Genomic DNA, 11,531 nt, shown 5'->3' with positions numbered 1-11,531 from the left:
CAAATCTGCTTTGAACAGAGTGGACTTAGTTTTGTAGACTTTACCCTTCGCAAAACTTTAAAAAAAAAATTGTGCTGTGTAGAAGGAATGCAAAGGCGAATTGAGTTATTGCAAGCACACCACAGAGTAGGCGTTCCCTAACAGAAATATGCAGATGCATGCAAGGACACGCCAATAGGATCTCGCTAGCGTGTGCTTGGCTCTGCCCACGTCCTTGCTTGTTCTGCTCACTATGACTCATTTGTTTCCATTGAAAACGACAGGCAGTGGTGTATCTTGGATTAGTTATAAATCCTTGGCGTATGGGGTTGGTAATGTTCTCTAGTTGAGCCGTGATTGGCTCAGTGTTCTGTCACTCATGGGGATACTACATCACTGCAAAATGTACAGGCAGAACAAAAAAAATCAGGCCCCTATTGTGCTGCCATAGAGTTACATTAGAAGTGGCGATCCAAGAAAGTTCAAGGTCATTGGCCACAAATAAAACTACGTCAAATCACATTATATCTCTAGTAACTTTGATTTGATCTTTGATTGGACAAGCTAGCAGTCATCATCTTGAATCAAGTCGACAATCTACTGGAAAATCCTTTTCAATCCTTGTCATATGAAGAGAAATTATGAAGAGAAATTATAGATAAAATGTTTCGGTGCTCATCGGCCATTGGACATAAACATTACACAACAAGTTGGAACTTGCAAATTCAACAATGAGTGGTTTGGAAGGAATCAGTGGCTAACTGCAAGCATTGCAAAGCAATCACTAGCCTGCTCTTAAGTGGAGTGGATGTGTTGTCCAAGTCTGAGTTTAAGAGTCTCTTTTCCAAGCTTAAAAGGATACACATCCAACATTGGCCATGCTGTCAATCCAGCATGACTTCTGCCCCTTTCAAAACAACTGGAAACTCGGAATTGGGAAATCTCAGACTTCAGTGAGTTCAAGAGCTCTGAAAAAAACGAGCTCTGAATGGGAAAATACATTTTGAACGGTCATCCAACTCGGAATTCCAACCTGCCTCTTTGTAGAACTCCAACCTAAAGATCACTAATGTCATGATTCAACCTTGTTTTTTTCTGAATCCCCTGCTGTCTTGAAAGCACCATAAATCCAGAGAATGCCAGACTTTGATGACAAAATTTGCCCACGAAGGAGCGCCGTGCCACATTCCTGTTCAAGTGAACACAGCACAACAACGTGAGTCCAGAAATGTATTTTATGCTGCTGCAAAAATGATGTAATATGCCAGGGAGATATGTATACTGTAGCTAAGAAAGTAATACTATGTGTATGTTGGAAAGTAAGCTGTTAGTAGCTCATGTGCCTCACCCTAATAATTTGGTCCCTTTTCCAATCATAATTTAGCCTACTGTTCTGACTTGGTGGTGCACATGTAGCTTATAGCCTGTTTTAGAGAAATGTCATCATTGAATATTGTAAGAGCTTTCATTGTCTGCTTTACATGCCCCCTTTATTTATCCTACTGACTTGGTATACATGGAGAATACTGTAAGAATGGCCCATGTTCTGAATTCTGTTGCTGCACATTTCAAACATGCTGAACAAATAGTTATATAGACCACGTCTGTCCTAGCATGCTCATTAATGTCTTAATCGAAATTACAGATTGTCTTTTATCTGCTCATCATCCCCTTATGCCATAGTTTGTACATCTCAATTGTCAGTGGAAACCACATTTGTTTAGGCAAGTCAGCCATATCAACTATGTTTTTTTTAAAGGCAGTAAACAAGGCTGAATGAACTGTTCCGCTGCCAGACAAGGCTCGCCTGATAGCCAGGTTGATTTGTGGTAAGGTGTTGAGATTGCTGTTGGGACTCTGCCATTGGGACAGCTTTATGTAGGCCCTAACAGTTTGTGGGAACCATTTCTCACCGTTATAGTCCAATTAGTATTGTTTATTGTTGTGTTGTGTAGTGGCTTTGCTGGCATGTATCTAAAAAATATATATTTTAGTTTGCCCCACCAAGATTTACAAGCTAAAATCGCCACTGACCCCAACCTTAACCATCACCTTAACTACAGTGCCTTGCGAAAGTATTCGCCCCCCTTGAACTTTGCAACCTTTTGCCACATTTCAGGCTTCAAACATAAAGATATAAAACTGTATTTTTTTGTGAAGAATCAACAACAAGTGGGACACAATCATGAAGTGGAACGACATTTATTGGATATTTCAAACTTTTTTAACAAATCAAAAACTGAAAAATTGGGCGTGCAAAATTATTCAGCCCCTTTACTTTCAGCGCAGCCAACTCTCTCCAGAAGTTCAGTGAGGATCTCTGAATGATCCAATGTTGACCTAAATGACTAATGATGATAAATACAATCCACCCGTGTGTAATCAAGTCTCAGAATAAATGCACCTGCACTGTGATAGTCTCAGAGGTCCGTCAACAGCGCAGAGAGCATCATGAAGAACAAGGAACACACCAGGCAGGTCCGAGATACTGTTGTGAAGAAGTTTAAAGCCGGATTTGGATACAAAAAGATTTCCCAAGCTTTAAACATCCCAAGGAGCACTGTGCAAGCGATAATATTGAAATGGAAGGAGTATCAGACCACTGCAAATCTACCAAGACCTGGCCGTCCCTCTAAACTTTCAGCTCATACAAGGAGAAGACTGATCAGAGATGCAGCCAAGAGGCCCATGATCACTCTGGATGAACTGCAGAGATCTACAGCTGAGGTGGGAGACTCTGTCCATAGGACAACAATCAGTCGTATATTGCACAAATCTGGCCTTTATGGAAGAGTGGCAAGAAGAAAGCCATTTCTTAAAGATATCCATAAAAAGTGTTGTTTAAAGTTTGCCACAAGCCACCTGGGAGACACACCAAACATGTGGAAGAAGGTGCCCTGGTCAGATGAAACCAAAATTGAACTTTTTGGCAACAATGCAAAACGTTATGTTTGGCGTAAAAGCAACACAGCTGAACACACCATCCCCACTGTCAAACATGGTGGTGGCAGCATCATGGTTTGGGCCTGCTTTTCTTCAGCAGGGACAGGGAAGATGGTTAAAATTGATGGGAAGATGGATGGAGCCAAATACAGGACCATTCTGGAAGAAAACCTGATGGAGTCTGCAAAAGACCTGAGACTGGGACGGAGATTTGTCTTCCAACAAGACAATGATCCAAAACATAAAGCAAAATCTACAATGGAATGGTTCAAAAATAAACATATCCAGGTGTTAGAATGGCCAAGTCAAAGTCCAGACCTGAATCCAATCGAGAATCTGTGGAAAGAACTGAAAACTGCTGTTCACAAATGCTCTCCATCCAACCTCACTGAGCTCGAGCTGTTTTGCAAGGAGGAATGGGAAAAAATGTCAGTCTCTCGATGTGCAAAACTGATAGAGACATACCCCAAGCGACTTACAGCTGTAATCGCAGCAAAAGGTGGCGCTACAAAGTATTAACTTAAGGGGGCTGAATAATTTTGCACGCCCAATTTTTCAGTTTTTGATTTGTTAAAAAAGTTTGAAATATCCAATAAATGTCATTCCACTTCATGATTGTGTCCCTCTTGTTGTTGATTCTTCACAAAAAAAATACAGTTTTATATCTTTATGTTTGAAGCCTGAAATGTGGCAAAAGGTCGCAAAGTTCAAGGGGGCTGAATACTTTCGCAAGGCACTGTATATTAAATGTCAATGGGGTAACTTCAGAGTTGGGACATCCCAAGGATTCTAGATAGCATGGACCGTGTTATGATACTGGTGGTTTGTCAACACTGATTATTTGTAAAGGGACATGCTGGAAGAAAAAACAAGAAAATACTGTCATCAGAAAACGGGAGGCGTGGAATTTTTCTCTTTTCCCCTGTTAAAGTTTCTTAGTTTGTCCGATTATAATTACATTTGCTTGTATGCATATCACCCACCTCACTTGTTTTATTTGATACATCAACACCGAAATCATATTAATGGTTGGAAGTTAACCTCCATAGTTGTGAACATACATTCATTGGCATCAGTCAAAAGGTACTTGGTGTGTGACATTGTGTGACAATGAAGACTGAAACATCGAGCAGGCCTACGGTCTATGTGCTCGATTTTTCAGTCTTCGTATTTTCAGATCTATTTTCTTATAATAATGGGTATTTCATACCACAACCTTGTCGTAACTAAAAGTACACTATTATGCACAAACCAACAAGTGTTAACTTTAACCAACAGGCGATGCTACACTACAATAAATGGTGGTGGGTTCGGGGACTCAGAGAAATCAACTTGTTCCAGCGTGGTTGTGAGCTAGCTGTTCATCACTACTGTACTATGTAGGCCAAATTTTTCACCAGCAGGTTAAGTTATATTGCGGCTAGGAATAAGCATCACCAATAATATTTTTATTTAACTTGGCAAGTTAGTTAAGAACAAATTCTTATTTTCAATGACAGCCTAGGAACTGTGGGTTAACTAGTTCAACCATTGGTCCCAAATGTGATATAATAAACTCAATCATTTGTTCCAGATTGGTATTGGGATTACACTATCGCCATAAGGTTGCAATTGTAAAATTGAAGTCATTACAATATTCTCCAGTTTCTCTGTCTGCCTGTCCACCTGTCTGTCGGTGTCTGTCACACACTAATTTCACAACACCACAGTCAACTACTTCCATCATAAAACTTTTAGACAGCCTCAGTTAGCATAGTGTCTTCAGATATCTAATTATTGAATTGATGGAGGGTTACACCCAAAAAGGTTTTGGTGATAACAATCCTTGACTCATTTTTTCCTGCAGGTACAGTGGGGCAAAAAAGTATTTAGTCAGCCACCAATTGTGCATGTTCTCCCACTTAAAAAAATGAGAGAGGCCTGTAATTTTCATCATAGGTACACTTCAACTATGACAGACAAAATGAGAAAAAAAATCCAGAAAATCACATTGTAGGATTTTTAATTAATTTATTTGCAAATGATGGTGGAAAATAAGTATTTGGTCAATAACAAAAGTTGATCTCAATAGTTTGTTATATACCCTTTGTTGGCAATGACAGAGGTCAAATGTTTTCTGTAAGTCTTCACAAGGTTTTCACACACTGTTGCTGGTATTTTGGCCCATTCCTCCATGCAGATCTCCTCTAGAGCAGTGATGTTTTGGGGCTGTTGCTGGGCAACACAGACTTTCAACTCCCTCCAAAGATTTTCTATGGGGTTGAGATCTGGAGACTGGCTAGGCCACTCCAGGACCTTTAAATGCTTCTTACAGAGCCACTCCTTCACTAACCACCTGGTCATGTTCAAAGAGGAAAAGGAAAGAATCCCACACAAATCCTGTCGACTTCCTACCCCGTCTGCTGCCTCTTCTGCTGGTCACACTGCTGCGTCTTCTGCTGGTCACACTGCAGGTCCTTCTGTTTTTATCTACAGTGTATTTTGTTCCCCTTCATTGTTTTTTTGTTGTCCTTTCTGATTAATTTACTTCAACCATCTCATACTTCATCCTTCCTTCACCAATCTTGTCCCGTTTTGCCAACCTCCTAAAGCAGTTCCCCACCATAACCGACCTCAGCCTGCCACCATCACTAGACCTCAGCTTCTGCCTGCCACCTTCACCAAACCTCAGCTTCTGCCTCCCACCATCACCAGACCTCAACCTCAGCTTCAGCCTCCCACCATCACAAGACCCTAGCTTCAGCCTCCCACCATCACCAGACCTCATTCTCAGCTTCGGCCTCCCACCATAACCTGACCTCAGCCTCTGCCTGCCATCATTGTCTCTGCTCCCATCATCCCCCATATCCTCTTATCCTGTTTCCCCTCCTGTGTCGCCAGCCTCCACCATTAGTGCATAAAGACCTTTCAGGGATGCATCTGGCCTCAAGGCTACTGATATAGAGTGTGTGGTGGCTTATTTCTGTATTTACCAAATTAGGAAAGTTACAAACTTCACACACCAGTCAGAGTTATACTTAAACTACACATTTAATAATAAGAGCTATGCAATAGCCTTTGACTTTCAATGATGTGCCATCTCTAATGAACCATTGAAAGTGACAACAGAAAAGTACAAAGATCTTTTATAGCCAAGATACACCCCTCTCAACCTACATGACGAACCACAGATCTTAGGAACAGTTCACAAAGGGACTTTATAATTGAGAAAGGAGTATCTCTAAGCCAGATAACATTCTCTATAAATTATCGTTCAGTTTGGTCCCTAAGACGATGTTCTAATCTCATTCCTGGTAATTCATAGCACAAAAACATTACCTCATGTTATCTGGAATGCTCTTTATTTTTTATCACCCAAAGACATCGTAAATCTCCTCTGTCAGTGCTATCTCATAGAGGCCCATCCTCAGTGGAACACACACACAATAGTTAACAGAATACTCTATTCTGTCGAATAAAACAACCATTATAATGCAATACAAGCATTATAACATAATCTTGCAATTTTCCACGACAAGTGTGAGTTCTGACTCAAAGTACCACATTTATCCACATTCAAATTAATAAATGGTCACAACATCTTGTTTCCTCCAGGGCTGAATGACATCTAGGCTGGGAAAGCTGGTGGCATTTTGTGGAGTAGAGTGACCCTATAAACTGTTGTCATGGAAATTACCACCTGGGATACCTGAAGTCAATATTAAATTAATCATTCTTTATTAACAGCAAGCTGGAGAGGTCACAGTCAAACTTAGACGCATAAACTACAGGTCTGAAGTGAGGTCCACCGGGGCAGTCCCGTTAGTTCTCTTATATGCTGCTTACACAGACAAGTTATATTTGCATGATTTTGCTTTTCATCATTCATAATTAATTCATCAACATTTGGTTCATGCATGTGACCGACTAATACCTCATGACAATTATTCTCTCCAAGCTGAGACCTTGACACAGGGATATCCCTTTCCATTCTCAAAACAATGTTGTGGGCATACTGCAAAATTGCAGTTACTGATAGTGACGATTCCTCCCAGGCACGATCAATCAGTCACTTGCATGAACCCAGTCAAATTGGTTAGCAGAAAAGCACAAACACAGCATTTTCCTTCACATTCCCTCCTCTCCTCTTCTGTGATAATAATCATTCAATTTTAAGGTAAGCATTAGATTATAGCTTCTATCAAAATGTTATATACATATATTCTATTATATATATTCTATTAAAGTAAGGGAAATCAACACATAAAACCAGACACTTCATCATCATCACCCAGGCTTCATTCTGGGTTTTACAATCTAATTAGTATGGTATGACTATCATCATAATAAAGGTTATACTTCTATTAATGGGAGTGGATTTATCAAAAATACACACATATACACAGCATGTTAATAACACAATTAGGCAAACTAAGAAAAAACCACACGCTGCAGCCCATTTGGAAATTGGGATCCCCAACTTCCAAACAGGGATTCCAACCATGTTGCAACTTTCACTCTGGTTGTGGGGAATTATTCTTAGAAACAGTGTATTTGGCGAGATCAGTCATATTAGAAGAGTGATCTGGGACAAAAGTACAACATTCATCGCCAATGATTGCACGAGTGCCCAATTGTCCTGCCAAAAGACTGTCAAGAGACTCTCTGTTTTGCAGAGACACTTTACGCAATTATTTTAGCATTGCCACTTTTCTCCAAGTATTTAGAGATCTACCGAATTTGATCTAGGGCATATGCAACTCCATATCCAGGGAAAAACACACCAAATAACCTGGAGGCAAGTGCCTGAGTGTGTGATGTCATCTAGAGACCTCTTATCTCTCCTCATTCCAGGAGGTCTCTTAAACAGAGCCTTCAGATCTTCTCATTGTTTGGAACGGTTCTCATAGCTATCACCACAAACCCAACAGTGCAAGCATTTGATCCATTAAGATTCATAGGACATTGTTGGTCATAGTCTTAAAATGAATTTATTGCCAATTGTTAGGTTCTAAATGAACCTATTAAAAAAACTCACGGACGCTTAATAAAGCTCAAGGCCAATGCATCTCTGTTGCTAGACAGAACCTTAGTGATATCTGTTCTTCCTCACTTTATCTGACCTGATCTCTGCCCCAAAGTGCTCACTCCTCCACAACTCACGGCTGTCATGTTGACTAGTATCAGACTGTGTGTCTTTTTCCTCCCATAAGATCCCTGATGGCTAACAATAACATATCCAGACAGAATGTAAAAATTATGCATTCCCCTCTCTCCCTCAGTGACATGAATAAGTACATTTCATATTCCCATAACCCAACACAATGCTATAGTAAAGTTCACCATCTTAACCCTTTCATGCTTGAGTTCCAAATATCTCTAACGGTCGCTCCAGCCTGAGTTTTTTTTAATGCACGTGATGTTAGAACGTTCTCTCCATTCCAGAATGTAATTGTTAAGCAACAATACATTTAATCAGTGCTGCCCTCAAACCAAGGCACGCAGCTTGTTTTTAGTTATAAGGCTGTTTTCAATTTGACAATTTCAAATGATTTTCTAGCAAGTTTTTTATTTTCTAAGAACAGTTTGATTTGAGGTGTGTTCCGCCTCATTCATTCACATAAAAGTAGTCATTTTTACTTTTGTGGAGCAATACATTTTTTTTTAAACATTTCTAATCCGGACAAAATTCCCCAAACACTTCCCAATTGTTAGTGCAGTTCAAGTCTGCAGACATTTTCTCATCTCCCCTCCTGTACACACATGTTCACATTTTTCGTCTGTTGCCTGCATTGCAGTCATAGTTGTTTTCGTAACCAATAATAACTTTGGAGATGTGTGCGTTTCTATCAAAGTATGTGCCTTATGACGTTATAATAGTATTTGCATGTTGTTTCTACTGTAGCATAATATTTTTGTGTATATTCCTTATAACCGCGGACATGCGAGGTAACATTACTAATTTCATAATCTTTATGGTGTTATACTCTATGCTTAGGTAGTTAGCTACATTATTCTATTAGCTCTGGAAAACAATGATAATTGCGTCATAGAAATATTAGCATGTGTTGTATTTTGAAGCCACCCTGGCTTTATGACTCCCAGGTGGCGGAGCTGTAAGGAACAGCATCTCAGTGCCAGAGGCGTCACTACAGACACCCATGTTCAAATCCAGACTGCGTTTCTATCAAAGTTAGTGCCTTATTACTTTATAATAGTTTCTGTATGTGGTGTTATACCGTTTCTACTGTAGCTCACTGTGTGTATGGAGCATAATATATTTGTGTATATTCCTTATAACCGCAGACACGCAAGGTAATGTTACTAATTTCATAACCTTTATGGTGTTATAGTCAATCGTGCTTATGTAGCTAGTGTAACAGTGTTGGTTACGTTTCCACTTGCCTCTAAAGAAATGTGTATTTAATGTTCAAGCATTCTTATGGGTTAGTTCAACTCTGATGACAATAAGGTGTGTTGTGATTGGCCCCGCTTGCAGATAGGGGGAGATCGCGAACGTCAGGTCTTCCCAGTATGAAAAATGTGATGCAAGGTGTAGGTCACGTTCTGAATACTGTTTTCTATTTTACAATGTGTACAAGTTTGCTGTACGTTACTGATTTATACATGTGTGGGTATATGGTACCTGTTAGGGATTGAGGGGCTTTCTGGGATGTGCTTTGGCATATGATTGCTGTAAATAAGTGTGTTAGCTAGCATGCACCGATGGAATGGTCACATAAGCCCACTACTAACACAGTTGTCTTCATGAAGCAGATTTTGCCATCGACAGCCATCAATATCGTTAAGCCCTGCACAACTAACGTGCTGTTTCCCATTTAACAAAAGCAACAGAAATAAATTATGCTCAACTGGGACCACTGGCTGATGTGATTTACTTGGAAAAAACACAACGCAAGGAGTGTACGATATACATCTGTTACACTAGTTACATTATTCTATTAGCTCTGTAAAACAATGCTAATTGCATCAGAAGTATTGGTTTGTTGTATTTTTAAGCTACCCTGTAAATGTTTTAAAATATCTTCTTATATTACTTGGTCGTTTTCTGAGTGCATTCCACAAAGCTGTTTATCATGTCCACCTTATCCACTGCCCCCATTTTGAGGTTATTGTCAAGCACACAGTCTGGTTTGATTTTTCTCTCTCCTGTCAGGTGGTCCACCTTCTCTGTGACCGGCGTGGTTGCTGTGTGGACAGTGGAGAGGACATGGATGTCTCGTTTGTCATGCCACTTAACTGCCAGCTGTTGACATTTCTTATTTTGTATAACGGGTCATTTAGGATGGCAGTAGCATTGTTGATGAAATGCAGTTTAAAGAATGTGGCAAATAAGGGAGTTGCAAACACAGGATCTGTGCTCCAGTATTCTCTTAGGGAGTTATTTTACTATCCGTTGCACCCCAGACTGGGACTCATCAAAGCAAACAGCAGGGCCAGGAGGGGTGAAATGGCTGGCAGCCTTCCAGCTACCACAGAACTCCTGTACTTCATCCATTGTCGGTCTGCCTCCAACACCATCAGCATCTTCAAAGGGAACTGGAACTTTGACAGTGGTAAAGGGGTCCTCAGACTCAGGATTCTCAATGGCTGGGGGACAGCTCCTCACTGTCAGAATCTGATTCCTGGCTTTCAGACTCATTGTCAGAATTGTTTTAAATCCCCAGAATTTCCTCATTTGTGAGTTCTCCTTTTCAAAGACATTGCTAATGCTACAGCTTAGCTCACTAGACAACAACACTGAATGGCTCCGAGTGAGCGGTTACGTGATTGACTGCCTGCACGCGCCATTTGTATCAATAAATCACTATCAGAAAATGTTTTGTGTGGTAATTATTTATATATTTACTGTATTATTCTCATGTTGTTCAACCGGTGATAAAATCATGCATTCCGATTGTTGCATAGATTGTAATGGGCACATAGTGTGTGTGTAAAATAATTTTTTGAAGGTTGTAGTGATTTTGATGAGCTAAGCTAATTCCAGCTATGTGTGTGGAGCCATGTTGTTGTCATACAATGTATTCTGGGGTTCACGTAATCGTCTATCGGACCAAAGATGCTATAACAAAATGAAGTGAGTAAAGGTTCACTAATTTTTTGAGAACTTCATGAAGTGAATGGTGGGATGTGAACGATGGTAAACGACACACCTCTTCAACATGCATACAATAAACAGACCAAACTCATCTCGTCTTCTCTTATCTTTTTGGTTTCTTTGAGGAAAAAAGCATGGCTGCGCACTGAAACTAATCATCGTCAGATTACTTTCGATTTCTATAAAGTGTTTTACTCAATTATTTTGATAAACGGTGAGCTCAACCGTGATGTGATTAATTATACATAGTAATTGCTATCAGCTAAATCATATTGTAGTTTATGTCAGCCGAGAGTTAGAAAATATGACCGCTTGTGTTGCGTCAATCTTTCCTCAGCGCTAGGACAAATGTAGCCTACATGTTTCCTGTTAGGATGATTGTGTTATGCTATAGATACTTCTGTGATTATCTGAACATTGCATCCACAAATAAACTGCTCACATTCTGGACATAACTTTGTAAGGACTGTGTTTGTGTAAACAGTTTCAGGAAAAAATTGTGGCCAGTTCA

The 11,531-nt window shown here is 40.0% G+C and overlaps 1 long non-coding RNA gene across 1 annotated transcript; it reads left to right on the top strand.

Moving 5' to 3' along the window:
- The first annotated feature begins 555 nt into the window (after positions 1-555).
- LOC149982891 (uncharacterized) lies at positions 556-10,740 on the top strand. The gene is made up of 2 exons (XR_016496720.1): positions 556-1,195; positions 10,079-10,740. It is a non-coding gene; the product is annotated as an uncharacterized LOC149982891 (long non-coding RNA).
- Positions 10,741-11,531: the final 791 nt, after the last annotated feature.

The sequence above is a fragment of the Oncorhynchus mykiss genome, chromosome 6, assembly GCF_057628025.1.
Source record: "Oncorhynchus mykiss isolate SJ-2025 chromosome 6, ASM5762802v1, whole genome shotgun sequence".
In the NCBI taxonomy this organism is placed as follows: domain Eukaryota; kingdom Metazoa; phylum Chordata; class Actinopteri; order Salmoniformes; family Salmonidae; genus Oncorhynchus; species Oncorhynchus mykiss.
Note: the sequence above shows the minus strand (reverse complement) of the source record. Positions and strands in the feature narration are given on the sequence as shown.